This window comes from Bos grunniens, chromosome 26 (assembly GCF_055505025.1).
Source record: "Bos grunniens cultivar Pamir isolate PY7600 chromosome 26, Bosgru_T2T1.0, whole genome shotgun sequence".
NCBI lineage: Eukaryota > Metazoa > Chordata > Mammalia > Artiodactyla > Bovidae > Bos > Bos grunniens.
Window position 1 is genome coordinate 8595718 of NC_141190.1, and position 14014 is coordinate 8609731.

General features: G+C 36.6%; 1 protein-coding gene across 2 annotated transcripts in view; it reads right to left on the reverse strand.

Annotated features, from left to right (window-relative positions):
* The window catches only part of PRKG1 (protein kinase cGMP-dependent 1), a 1415798-nt gene that overhangs the window by 1333601 nt on the left and 68183 nt on the right, over positions 1-14014 (reverse strand). The gene's annotated exons all lie outside the window — the stretch shown is intronic.

Below are 14014 nucleotides of genomic sequence, written 5' to 3' on the forward strand. Positions count from 1 at the left end.
ACCCGGGTTCGATCCCTGGGTTGGGAAGATCCCCTGGAGAAGGAAATGGCAACCCACTCCAGTATCCTTGCCTGAAGAATCCCAGGGACAGAGGATCCTGGCAGGCTACAGTCCATGAGGTCGCAAAGAGTCAGGCACGACTGAGCGAACAAGCACCTTCCCCATTTGTGGAATTCCTTATTGGAATTTACCTACATAGCAGTATCAGGGACAAGCATGAACAGTTCTTTCTGGTCCCAACAACAGTACTACCAACTGCCGGTATCTCCCCATTAAAACCACAATTTACCCAGCCTGTGACCACAGCCAGTGACATGCAGAAAACCATGAACACACGACAAGTATGGTGCTCACACGAAGGACTAACTGCCATCTGACCGGTAAGCACATGTCCTTTCTATAAATCAGGCTGGGCCGTAGGACTATTGCTCAGGTTGGGAAAATGCTCAAGAGAAAATGATAATAGGGCTGCAATCAGGAGTGCAACTGAATAATAATTAATTACACACATATTATTAAAAGATGCTTGCTCCTTGGAAGAAAAGCTATGACAAACCTAGACAGTATATTAAAAAGCAGAGATATTACTTTGCCAATAAATGTCCATCTAGTCAAAGCTATGGTTTTTCCAGTAGTCCTATATGCATGTGAGAGTTAGAATGTAAAGAAAGCTGAGTGCCCAAGAATTGATGCTTTTGAACTGTGGTGTTGAAGAAGACTCTTGAGAGTCCCTTGGACTGCAAGGAGATTAAACCAGTCCATCCTAAAGGAAATCAGTCCTGAATACTCATTGGAAGGACTGATGCTGAAGCTAAAGGTTCAATATTTCGGCCACTTGATGCGACTAACTGACTCTAGGAAAAAACCCTGATGCTAGGGAAGATTGAAGGCAGGAAGAGAAGGGGACGACAGAGGATGATATGGTTGGATGGCATCACCAACTCGATGGACATGAGTTTGAACAAGCTCCAAGAATCAGTGAAGGACAGGGAAGCCTGGCATGCTGCAGGCCATTGGGGTCGCAAAGAGTTGGACATGACTGAGCAACTGAACTGAACATATTGTATTTTGCTTCTTATAAATCTCCAGGCACCAAGCAATTTCAGCTTAACATTTTAGAACTTTTCCACTTGTCATTCCTTTTCTGCCTGGGAAATCCTTCTCCTAACCTCCTTCACCATCGTAAGATACTAATCCCATTGCTTCTCAGTCACCACCTATCTCACCTCTTGAGTCAGTAATTCAGCGACCGCATTCTTTAGCTCTTTGCTCATATACCACTTCTGATAATCTTTCTGAATCATCTCTATGAGATTTTCCCTTAAAAAAGCACTTTCATGATTTATAATTATATATTATTTGCAAGGATACTTGTTAATAGTTATCTGATCCATTAGACTGTAAACTGCAAGAAAGCAGGGAACTCTATCTTGTTCACCAAGACCTAGAACAAGTAGGCCCTTCCTGCACATTTGCTAACCGCATTGAATGAACAAAGGTAGGACTAAATGAATTCAGCAAACATTTATTTAGTATTTACAACACACCACCATCAATAAACAGAAAAAATGTCCCTTTCTCCACCAAGAGATCCAACCAACAAACTGAGCTAAGTGAACTTGGATGCAATGTAATATGGGTTTCAGAGTTTGTACCTCTAACCAGTGTGTCACTCAGAAATATATGTATCGTGAGCCTCAGCAACTTCACTACAATTACCCATGAGGGGCAGCTACACTAAATTCCCAGGTCTCAATCAGGAAATCTGCAAGTCATGTGATTGGGTTCTAAAGAGCACTGATTTTCTATGTTCTTCATGAAAATATTTGTGATATCTGTTGCCCCTAGGAAGTTCAAATGTGGGTCTAACCACTCAAAAAAATTCACTTCGGTGAAAACTTTGAAACTAAAATATTGTGACCGAAATTAGCCTGGAATATGTGTGTATGTATGTGTGTGTGTGTGTGTATATGTGTGTGTATGCGTACACAGCTGTATATAGATGTGTACAGGATAGATGGTGTGTGTGTATATCAATTTAGAAATTTGCAACTTAGAAGTGAATACAGGTAATGGATGTCTCTATAACATGGTAGCAAAAGGCAACATGAAAAATATGATACGTTAATTTTTCAGAAAATGGATACTTTAGCCCTGCATATTCTTTCTGTGTGGAATAAATCAAATTGATCAGAGGCTCAGTTTAAATATGTGCTTTCTTTCTGCAGAAAAAATAAAAACATAAACATCACTCTTTGAACCACATATTTGCCTGATTAAGACTCATGATAACTGTGCTTTCTACCTGCCATCCTGAAATATTTCTAGGAAATGCTATTTTTTGATACCCAACCACCTTTTCAAATGATACTTGACAATCAACTCTCTAATGCACCTTTAAATTGCTATAATCTCAGAGTCTTTCTTACTTGAAACTTATAATATATTGTGTTCAAGGTTCAGTGATCTTTTATATAACACTGGCAGCATCCATAGCATCAAGTCTGCGGTTTTTTCCTTTTGTTTCCCCCCAAATTCTCTTCTTTTGTTCACAAGTTCTAGCTACTCCTTCAAAAAGCCAACTGCTTTATTTGTATTTGGCCTGTTTTTAGTAGTCCTTCTTAATACCTACATCTTTTAGAAAATGTGTTTCATATTATTTTGAGGGCAGATGCTTCCAATTATAAGTACCCTATGGCAGTGAGTATTCACCAAGACTGCGCTCTGTCTGATCACCTCATTTACAATGGCTCTGGAAGTTCAGATTGAAATGAAGTTCAAAAAGCAAATCTGTCTCCAATAATACATTAAATTCAATAATGTAATTCTTAAAGTAATATGCTTCTCTTCCTCTCCTCTCTAATTCTTTCTTTTGCTCTTTCTGTAGAATATCAGGAGGGGGCCCTCAAACAAATGCATAAGCTTAATGCCAGTTAACTAACCAAATCCTTCAATACTAACCTTTAGGTGTTAGCAGAAAGCTAAACGTTAAATTACTGTCCAATTAAAAAAAAAAAAAATTACTGTCCAATTAAGCCAAAAGCCAGAGGTGTAAAGTTTGTTAATGCAAAAAAAAAAGGAATATTTCTCTGGTATATGTTTCATATAACTTCAAGAAATCTGCAAGAAGGTTTCCTACATTATACAAATTTACTGCACAGGTATATAGGTTTTGTGATAAAGCTAATTTTTGTCAACTTAAAAAACCTAAGCCAAACTTTTCCCATGAAAAAAACAAAAGGAGACTCCTACTTAGGGAAGAGAGTCAAACTTGGAGATAAAAATTCAAAGCTTTGCACACATATCCTCCACTAATCTATATAAACAAAGCTTTACACTACAATAGGATAATGCTACTTCAGGAGAGAAATTGAAGTTTCTGATTTGCAACTGTCTGAAACTTCTGGGTCTTCAACAAAAACTGAATGTTATTACCTATTGAATGTAAGAACTCTCTTGACATGGCATCATTTATTTCTAATGGGTCTTCTTCATTTTTTTTCCTAAGAAATCGAAGTCGTGTCGTATTGCAGTTACCAATATACATAATCCTTTTGGAAGCAGTTATTTCCCCAAAGGAAAAAACATTTTTGATTAACAGCAATTAAGCTCTATAAAAGAGAAACATCTTATTGAGATACGCACGCCTTACCTCTTTACATGTAAAAAAAAATATTCAGATAAACACAATATTTTTTAGGAAATAGTTTCTAATTGAGATTTAAATTGGTCACTTTCTAAAAGTGCAAGGTCAAGGAAAACATTACACAATTTTGAAATTTATACTTCTACTTTACATGACTTGTTTTATTTTAAACACAATTCCATAAACAGTGCACATTCAGCAAACAGTAAATTCTTCAAATTTTTCTCTCAGCTATTAAATGCTAATTTCTAAGGGCTAAAATGCAGAACTAAAAGGGCAATTGCACCCTCTGCTGTTCACATTTTCTATTCCATATGAATAAAGTACTGTATATGTTTGTTTAACATTCATTATTGAAGTAAATCATATTGGCAGGTAAATCACATTGGCTTCCTTTGACAATAATTAGCAGACCCTCAAATAAGCTCCATTTGTTAAAATTTCTTTAATAATACAAATGGCAACTTGACATTTATATGGATACTGGAATTAAACTAATTTAGAAAATAATGACTATTAGCAAGATACTTGAAATGTGAAGTACTCATTAACTTCCTGACAATAAATGCTACTTTTGATCACCTTTCAAAACTAGTTTTAACAAGGAAAAAATATCAACATAAGAGCCAACAATTGGCACCCTCTTGACAGTATATAAAGTTTACCCAATTTTTTTCAAGTTAGAATTCAAATAAATATTTACATTTCTCTAAACGTGCACACTGACAGTCTAAAAAATTAATTTTAAGATCCACCTATGAAAATTATCGAAATTTAAAAATGCTAACATGAATCAAAATTAATAGCACATTTGTTCTTTTCTTTTAAACCACTCATGTTTTAATTAAATAGTAGTTGTTGGATATTTATCTTACAGCTTTCTTACTGATTCTTCTTCTAGGGATAAAAAAATTATCTAGTTGCTGACCAACCTGCCCACCAAGAATAACTAGATAATAAAGGGCCAAAATATGTTTAACGCACTGGAAATTTTCTAAGTAGTAAGGAACTGAAGGGCTAATGTCTCAGACAAAATGGGAGTTCAAATGAACACATACTGCCCTTTTGAGGCATTAACCAACTACAAAACACTCCCAAGAAGATAAATAACAATATAGATGAGAAGCTGCAGCTAAGAAGCAGAACACAGGTTCTACAAGTCTCATGGGCTAAAGGGGTAAAACTGGAGGCCAAGCCCAACCATTTCAAAATCATAAAGCTAAATCTTACGTGGTACTATTCCATTACTCATAAAGATGGAGACATCTTCAAATCTGCTCAATCCATAACTGGACTAAGGTGACATGACCCTCATCAGCCTGTGTGTCAAGAGCAAAAGTAACTCTGCGACGAAGGAAGATTTCAGGACCCAGAACCTCAAATTACAATTTTTCATGTACCACATCCAGAATTCAATCATAAACAGCTAGGTATGTAGAGATAATATTCCATAACCTAAAGTTACAAAAAAAAAAAAGAGCAGACTGATGGGAGATCCTGATGTTGGAATTATGTGATATGGACATCAGCATAATTGTGACTAATATGCCTTAGGAATATGATGGAAATGTGGTTGATATTACTGGAAACCTGGAAACTACGAAAGATATTTTAGAACTGAAAATAGCAGTAACTAAATTTTCATAATTCTGCATTTATGTTTAATTGCAGGAGATAGAATTAGTAGATCAGAAGATAAGTCCAAATAAAATAGCTAGAGTAAATAGAGGAAAAGAATAAAACATTGAAAAAAGAATATGAGATGTGGTGTTATAGGGAAAAGGTCACATCTATATGTAATCAGAGTCCCACAAAGAGAGGAAAGAGAGAATAGGGAAAAAGCAATGTTTGAAGAAATGATGGCTGAGGATTTTCCAAAACTGAAGAAAACTATATCAAGCCGTGATTTCAAGAATCACTGCAAACCACTAGTACAATAAATACAAAATACATTTGGGGAGACACAAATACACATACCCTAGACATCTCATTGTAAAACTACTTAAAATAGTCAGGGAAGCCCCATAATAAAATAGGGAAAACACCTAATATCACACAGAGAAAACTATTCATCCCCTACAAAGGAGCAAGAATAAGATCACAGTAGACATTTTTAATTGAAGGAGTGAAAGCCAAAGAATGGTAGAGAAAAACCTCAAAGGATTAGAAGAAAATAAAACTGCCAACCTAGAATTCTATACTTGTCAAAAATATCCTTTGAAAATAAAGGCAAGAAAATATGTTTTCAGAGAAACAAAAACCAGAGAAATTTGTCACCAACAGATCCACACTAAAGATGACACTAAAAAAACATTCTTCAGGATGACAGAAAATGAAACTAGATGAATGCACAATGACATAAAAAATAAGTATTAGAATGAATATGAGGTTAAATAAATGTGAATGATTAAAAAATTATAATATCTGACAACAATAATATGAAAGAGGAAAGTGAAAATGAAAGTCGTGTCCAGCTCTTTGTGATCCCATAGATTGTACAGTCCCTGGAATTCTCTAAGTCAGAAAGAATACTGGAGTGGGTAGCCTTTCCCTTCTCCAGGGGATCTTTCCGACCCAGGAACTAAACCAGGGTCTCCTGCATTGCAGGTGGATTCTTTACTAACTGAGCTATCAGGGATTCTTTACCAGTTGAGCCACAAAGAAAGGAAAGGAATATGAAAGATAGAAGGAGACTAATAGAGTTAACAGTGTTGTTAGGTCATAAAAGCATTAAAGTACCTTTAATTTTGCTAGTTCAAGGATGCCCTGCATGTTGTATTTACAGAACAACTGCTAAAAGAAATAAAACATAGAAATGAAAAATTGATTAATGGAAAAGAGAATATTAAAATAATTTATTAATTCAAACATAGGCAAAAAAGAGAAAAAATTAAAGGAGACACAAGTAGAACACAAATAGATGACAGATTTAAGCCAAAATATACCACTAATTATACTAATGTAAATAAATCAAATACTCCAATTACTAGACAAAAATTGTTTGCATGAATTGAAAAAATAAAACAAGTACATACACATTATAAGAAACAATTTTATATAAGAAAACTGAATTGTTTAGAGTGGAAAAGGTGCACAAACTAAATACAAGCCAAAAGAAAGCTGCTGTAACCCTACTAATATGAAAGAAAATTTTAAGAAAATATTACTAGAGATAAAGAGGAACATGTCACAATAAAAAAAAAGGATTGATTTATTAGGAACGAATTATAATTCTAAATTTATATGCACTCAATAACACCTTCAGAACATGTGAAGTAAAAATTTCTAGTGCTCAGAGTAGATATAGACAAATTCACAGTCTTATTAGGTGATTTCAACTTATTGTTCTTAATAACCGAGGGACAAAGCAGATAGAAAATTAAGATTTAGAAACTTTGAACAATATATTTCACAAACTTAATAGCAATAGGTAAGACACTCACTTCAAAACTGCAGGACATTGTTTTATAGTGCATAAGCAATTTTATTACAATTGACCACATTCCAGGCCATAAAACAAGTTTCAACAAACTTCAAATGATTGAAAGCATGTACTCTTACTGTAGTGGGATTGAGGTAGAATTGAATAACAATCATCATCTCAGATACAGAAAAGGACTTGATAAAATTCAATATCCATTTATGATTTTAAAATAATCTTAAAATTTTTGACATTAAAGGGTACTTAGATGATGGATGATATCTACCAAAAAAATCTACAAGAAACTTCAGTACATACTGGTAACATACTGAAAGATTTCCCCCTCATATCACAAAAAGAAATAATGCCCATCATCAGTGCTCTTATTCAACATTATAAATGAAGTCCTGTCCACCGAAATCAAGGAAAAAGGAAACAAAATGCATGAAGATTAGAAAAGAAGATTACACCCTTGAATACACAGAATTACAGACAAACTATTAGAATAGGTGACTTCAGCAAGATCACTGTATAAAAAGTTAATAACGATAACCCTGTATACGAGACAGCAAAAGAGACACTGACGTATAGAACAGTCTTATGGACTCTGTGGGAGAGGGAGAGGGTGGGATGATTTGGGAGAATGGCATTGAAACATGTAAAATATCATGTATGAAACGAGATGCCAGTCCAGGGTCAATGCACGATACTGGATGTTTGGGGCTGGTGCACTGGGACGACCCAGAGGGATGGTATGGGGAGGGAGGAGGGAGGAGGGTTCAGGATGGGGAACACATGTATACCTGTGGTGGATTCATTTTGATATTTGGCAAAACTAATACAATTATGTAAAGTTTAAAAATAAAATAAAATTAATTAAAATTTAAAAAAAAAGTTAATATTAAAAATCAATAATTTTTTTATACTAACAAGCAAAGGAACATTTTTTCAAGATGATAGCATTTTTATTTTTTTAATAACATTTTTAATATTAAAAAATGCATCATTTATTTTGGAATATAATTAATGAAATATGTAAATGCTTTCTTCAGAGAATTACTGAGACAAAATGAAAGAAGGCATCAAATATGGAAAGTTAAGCCATGCCTATATATTAGAAAACTCAATATTGTAAAAATGTCAGTCCTCTCTAAGTTGACTCAAAGTTTCAGTCCAATTCCAAACAAAATTTCAGCTATTTTTTTTGTGTGTGGAAATTCCAAAATTTATAAAGAATTACATTGCAAAAGATGTAAGGGCTTCCCTTGTGGCTCAGCTGGCAAAGAATCCACCTACAATGCGGAAGACCTGGGTTCGATCCCTGGGTTGGGAAGATCCCCTGGAGAAGGGAAAGGCTACTTACTCTGGTATTCTGGCCTAGAGAGTTCCATGGACTGCATAGTCCATAGGGTCGCAGAGTCGGACAAGACTGAGCTACTTTCACTTTCACGTTGCAAGAAAACATCTAAGAGTATCTTGAAAAAGAACAAATTTGAAGGACATACACTACTGCATATCAAGAGTTACTATAAAGCTACATAATTAAGAGTGTGGCAGTGGTGAAAAGATAAACAAATGGCTCAAAAGGATATGGACTAGGATACGGATTCCTGAAATAAACCTATGTTTGTTTGCTACTTGATTTATAACAAATTTATTATTACAGAAATGATAGTCTTTTCAATAAGTAGAGCTGTATCAACCAACTATCCATATGAAAAAAAATAATAATCTTATGCTTCCTGATACCATACACAGTAATTCAATTCCAGATGAATTGCAGATCTAAATGTGAAAGGCTAAAACATGAAGCTTCTAAAGATTACATAGAAAAGCATATCCATGAACTTATAATGTGTGAGGATGTCTTAAACAAGATGCAAAAAGTTCTCACCACAAGGGAAAAAATTCATGAAGTGAACCATATTAAAATTAGAGAATTATTTTGACTAAAAGACACCATTAAGGTGGATACATGTCATTATACATTTGTCAAAACACATAAAATGCACAACACCAAGAATGAATCCTAATGTAAATTACAAACTTTGGGTGATAATGATGTGTCAGTGTTGGCTCATCAGTTCTAATAAATGTACTACTTTTAGACAAGATTTTGATAGCAGAGGAAGCTGTGCAAATGTGGGGGCAGGAAGTATTTGTGCAATCTCTGTACCTTACACTCAATTTTGCTGTAGATCTAAAAGTGCTCTAAAAATAAAGTTCATTTTTTTTACAAAGATAATATTAAAGGATTCAAGAGGCAAATTACAAAATAGGAAAACATATTTGTAAAGTATCTAATCAGCAAAGGTTTATATTTAGACTACATCTGGAATTTCTAAAAGTCAGAAGACATATAGAAATTGACCAAAAAAACTTGAAAATTTCAAGTACTTTGACTAAATAAGATATTCAAATAGCCAACAAACATATGAAAAATTTCCCAATTTCATTAATCAGTAGGAAAGTATAAATTAAATTCAACGAGATAATCATACATATCTACCCAAATGGCTAAAATTGAAAGAAAAAAATCACAACAACAAACGTTAGAGAGTTTATAAAACAAGAAAAGCCCCATTGTACTACTACCAAGGGTAAAAATTCATATAGCCACTAGGGAAAACTTTGCCAGTTTCTACCTAAACTGAACATATGACTAGCCCTTTATCTAAAAATGCCAAATCAGGGATATGCCAAGAAAAATAGGTACATAAATCACCAACAATGTGAGCAAGAATACCTGTGAAAACGCTATTTATAATATACCAAAACTGACAACATAAATACTTATCAACATTAGAACAAAAATAATTGCATTTATACAATAGAATACGGAAAACAGTAAAAATAAGTCGGCATTGCTTCAAGCAACAACAGCAATAAAACTCATGAGCAACACTCGGCAAACAAGGCAGAAATAAAATGATACATATTGTATGGTTTCTTTTTTAAAAATTCAAAACTGGGCAAAACAAATTTATGATGAAGATAATGGTTACTCTGGGGGAAGAACTCAGGACTCATGATCAGGAAACGGTATAAAGAAGACTTCTGAGGTGCTGGGAAAGTTGTTTCTTGATCTGAATAGTGATTATAATAATGGGAGTTCAGATAACTCACTATACTATAAACCTATGACTTAGGCACTTTTCTCTCTGTGTTGTAACTTTTTTTTTTTTAATTTAACTTTACAATATTGTATTGGTTTTGCCATATATCAAAATGAATATGCCACAGGTATACATGTGTTCCCCATCCTGAACCCTCCTCCCTCCTCCCTCCCCATACCATTCCTCTGGGTCGTCCCAGTGCACCAGCCCTAAGCATCCAGTATCGTGCATGGAACCTGGACCGGCAACTCGTTTCATATATGATATTATACATATTTCAATGCCATTCTCCCAAATCATCCCACCCTCTCCCTCTCCCACAGAGTCCAAAAGACTGTTCTATACATCAGTGTCTCTTTTGCTGTCTCGTATACAGGGTTAGGAGAAGGCAATGGCAACCCACTCCAGTACTCTTGCCTGGAAAATCCCATGGACGGAGGAGCCTGGTAGGTCGTAGTCCATGGGGTCACGAAGAGTCGGACACTTACTGAGCGACTTCACTTTCACTTTCATGCATTGGAGAAGGAAATGGCAACCCACTCCAGTGTTCTTGCCTGGAGAATCCCAGGGACGGGGGAGCCTGGTGGGCTGCCATCTGTGGGGTCGCAGAGTCGGACACGACTGAAGCGACTTAGCAGCAGCAGCAGCAGCATACAGGGTTATTGTTACCATCTTTCTAAATTCCATATATATGCGTTAGTATACTGTATTGGTGTTTTTCTTTCTGGCTTACTTCACTCTGTATAATAGGCTCCAGTTTCATCCACCTCATTAATCCAGCAATCCCACTGCTGGGCATACACACTGAGGAAACCAGAATTGAAAGAGACACGCGTACCCCAATGTTTATCACAGCACTGTTTATAATAGCCAGGACATGGAAGCAACCTAGATGTCCATCAGCAGATGAATGGATAAGAAAGCTGTGGTACATATACACAATGGAGTATTACTCAGCCATTAAAAAGAATACATTTGAATCAGTTCTAATGTGTTGCAACTTATTAAGAATGTTGTTGTTTAATTGCTAAGTCATGTCCAACTCTTTGTGATCCCAAGGACTGTAACCCACCATGATCCTCTGTTTATGGGATTTCCCAGGCAAGAATATTGGAGTGAGTTGTCATTTCCTTCTCCAGGGGATCTTCCCAACCCAGGGATCAAGCCTGCCTCTCCTGCTTGCCAAGTGGATTCTTTACCACTGAGTCACCTGGAAAGCCCCAACTTACTAAGAAAGCTTAAGCCAAAATCCTTATTTAGTTCATTAGGATCAACAGTTGGCAAAGAATTATTGAACATTATTTTAGATACCTTCAATCTCAAGGAACTGTCTTAAGTGATCAAGTGAAAAGTGAAAGTCACTCAGTCGTGTCCAACTGTTTGCCACCCCATGGACTATACAGGCCATGGAATTCTCCATGGATTAGCCAGAATACTGGAGTGGGTAGCCTTTCGCTTCTCCAGGGGATCTTCCCAACCCAAGGGTCAAACCCAGTTCTCCCACAGTGCAGGCGGATTCTTTACCAGCTGAGCCATGATCAAAGACTCCAATTATCCATTCCACTATCAAATATTTATATTGTAAAACCAAGGATATATTTTGGACATAAATGAATTCAGATATACATTCTACCCTCAAAAAGACAGATATAGGATTTTTTAGGTAAACTGACATTGTGTGTGTATATACACATATGTATGTGTACATACAAAGACATACTCAAATACATGGAATGTACATATTCCAGATTTCACAAATATCTTTACTTAATATAATCGTAAATGTTTCAACACAAGAATTCATTAAATGTGTACAAGTGAAAGTTGTTCAGTTGTTTCTGACTCTGTGATCCCATGGACTATAGCCTGCCAGGCTCCTCTGGCCATGGAACTCTCCAGGCCAAAATACTGGAGTGGGTAGCTCTTTCCTTCTTCAGGGGATCTTCCCAACCCAGGGATCGAACCCAGCTCTCCCATGCTGCAGGCAGTTGTATACAGCTCAGGTATAATTTTCATGTATTTATATTCAGCACATCAGGGGGGAAAAAAACTTTTGGTAGACACATGTGTTAAGAGCTAGAGTAAGAAGGATAAATAGATGTGAATAAATGAAGAACAGGATGATGTTTGGGGGAGGAGGAAGAAAAAGCCCAAAGATACAATGTGGGGAAAGCAGGCACGGACTCAGACATTCATTTTGGGTAGAGTAGAGAACTCTGGCAAGCAGAGAGGCGAGTGGGAAAAAAGGCATCTGAGAATTGGGTAGAGTAGAGAACTCTGGCAAGCAGAGAGGCAAGTGGGAAAAAAGGCATCTGAGAAGGAGATCAGTGCCAGACTAAAGCGAGTACTAAAGCGAGTCCTGGGATGCCGAGCTGCCTCACGTAGACCACCTGCACTCATCACAGAAAGGAAGAGCCAGGAAGTGACATGACCCAGTTGTGTTTTAGGAAAATTAATCCAAGAGCGTGGTGTTGAATGAACTGAATATTTAAAAGACTGATCAAAGATGCTGCTTAAGAAGCTGCTGCAATACTAAGGTTTATCACAATATGGAACTGAGGATGGAGAAGAGAAAAAAACAATCACTATTGAAAACATCTTTCACTCCTTAATATCAGCGTTGATTGCTTCTGTAAGACACAAATTTTCCCAAGTGATCATTTTTTAAACTGCTGTACGTGTGAACCATAAACAGAGATCAAACCCCTGTGTAACCAGGTGGGACTTATTAAGAAAGTCAACTCTCTTTATTGAGAATCATTTCTGAGCATCCTCAATCTTTACAGAACCAAGGCTCCGCTATGGAAGGCGCCCTGCCTACAATCCCACTAAATACAAATGCCCTGCCTATCCCTGGCTGGAGAATAGGTGAATGTCATTTAAGAGCTATTAAAGGGCACACTGTATACATAACTCCATTCCATCTTTAAAGCATTTTCTTGAAAAACACTGCCCCTTCACACCCACACAGGCCTGTCTCAGTGCCCAAACCTCCAAGTATTTCCTTCTATTCCTCAATAAACATTTCAAAGTTTCTGAGGTGGTGCCAGTGGTAAAGAATCTGCCTGCCAATGCAGGAGACCCAAGCAACTTGGGTTCAATCCCTGAGTCAGGAAGACTACTCCCTTGGAGTAGGAAATGGCAACCCACTCCAGTATTCTTGCCTAGAGAATCCCATGGACAGAGGAGCCTGGCAGGCTACAAGTCCTTAAGGTTGCAGAGTCGGACACGACTGAAGGGCCTTAGCACACACGCAGGGTTTCATTGAGAATACAGCCTAATTAAATCAACAGAGAGTTGATTATAATAACCAGAAGACAGTAGAACAGTATCTGCAAAGTGCTGAGAGAAAATTGAATACAGTAACCTAAAGCAATTGCCTGGGAAATCCCATGAACAGAGGAGCCCGGTGGGCTACAGACCACGAGATCACACAGAGTGGGACACAACAGTGCATCACAGCACAGAAAGATCGTAAGAAGTAAAGCAATTACAGTGATACAGGAAAGCAATTCAGATATTTTCTCAAGAGGGGAACCTTAGTTGCATTTCATATCAACCCATAAAAGGAGCTGGCCACTCCAATTTCTCCAACCCTGATTTTAAATGGCAATTTTGGGAGAAACAACGTAAGTGGTTAGAAGATTAAGAACAAACCCTAGCACTGAGCACTGATGAAGCTTCACAGGGCAGCTAACCCCTTAGGTTATTCAATGCCACTGCTGAGATCCTCTCGAATTAGAAAAGAGAACAAACAAAGCATTGCATTCATGCAGCTCTTGGTAGGTATGTATATTACACTTTTCAAACCCAGGGTAGAGTCAGAGATAT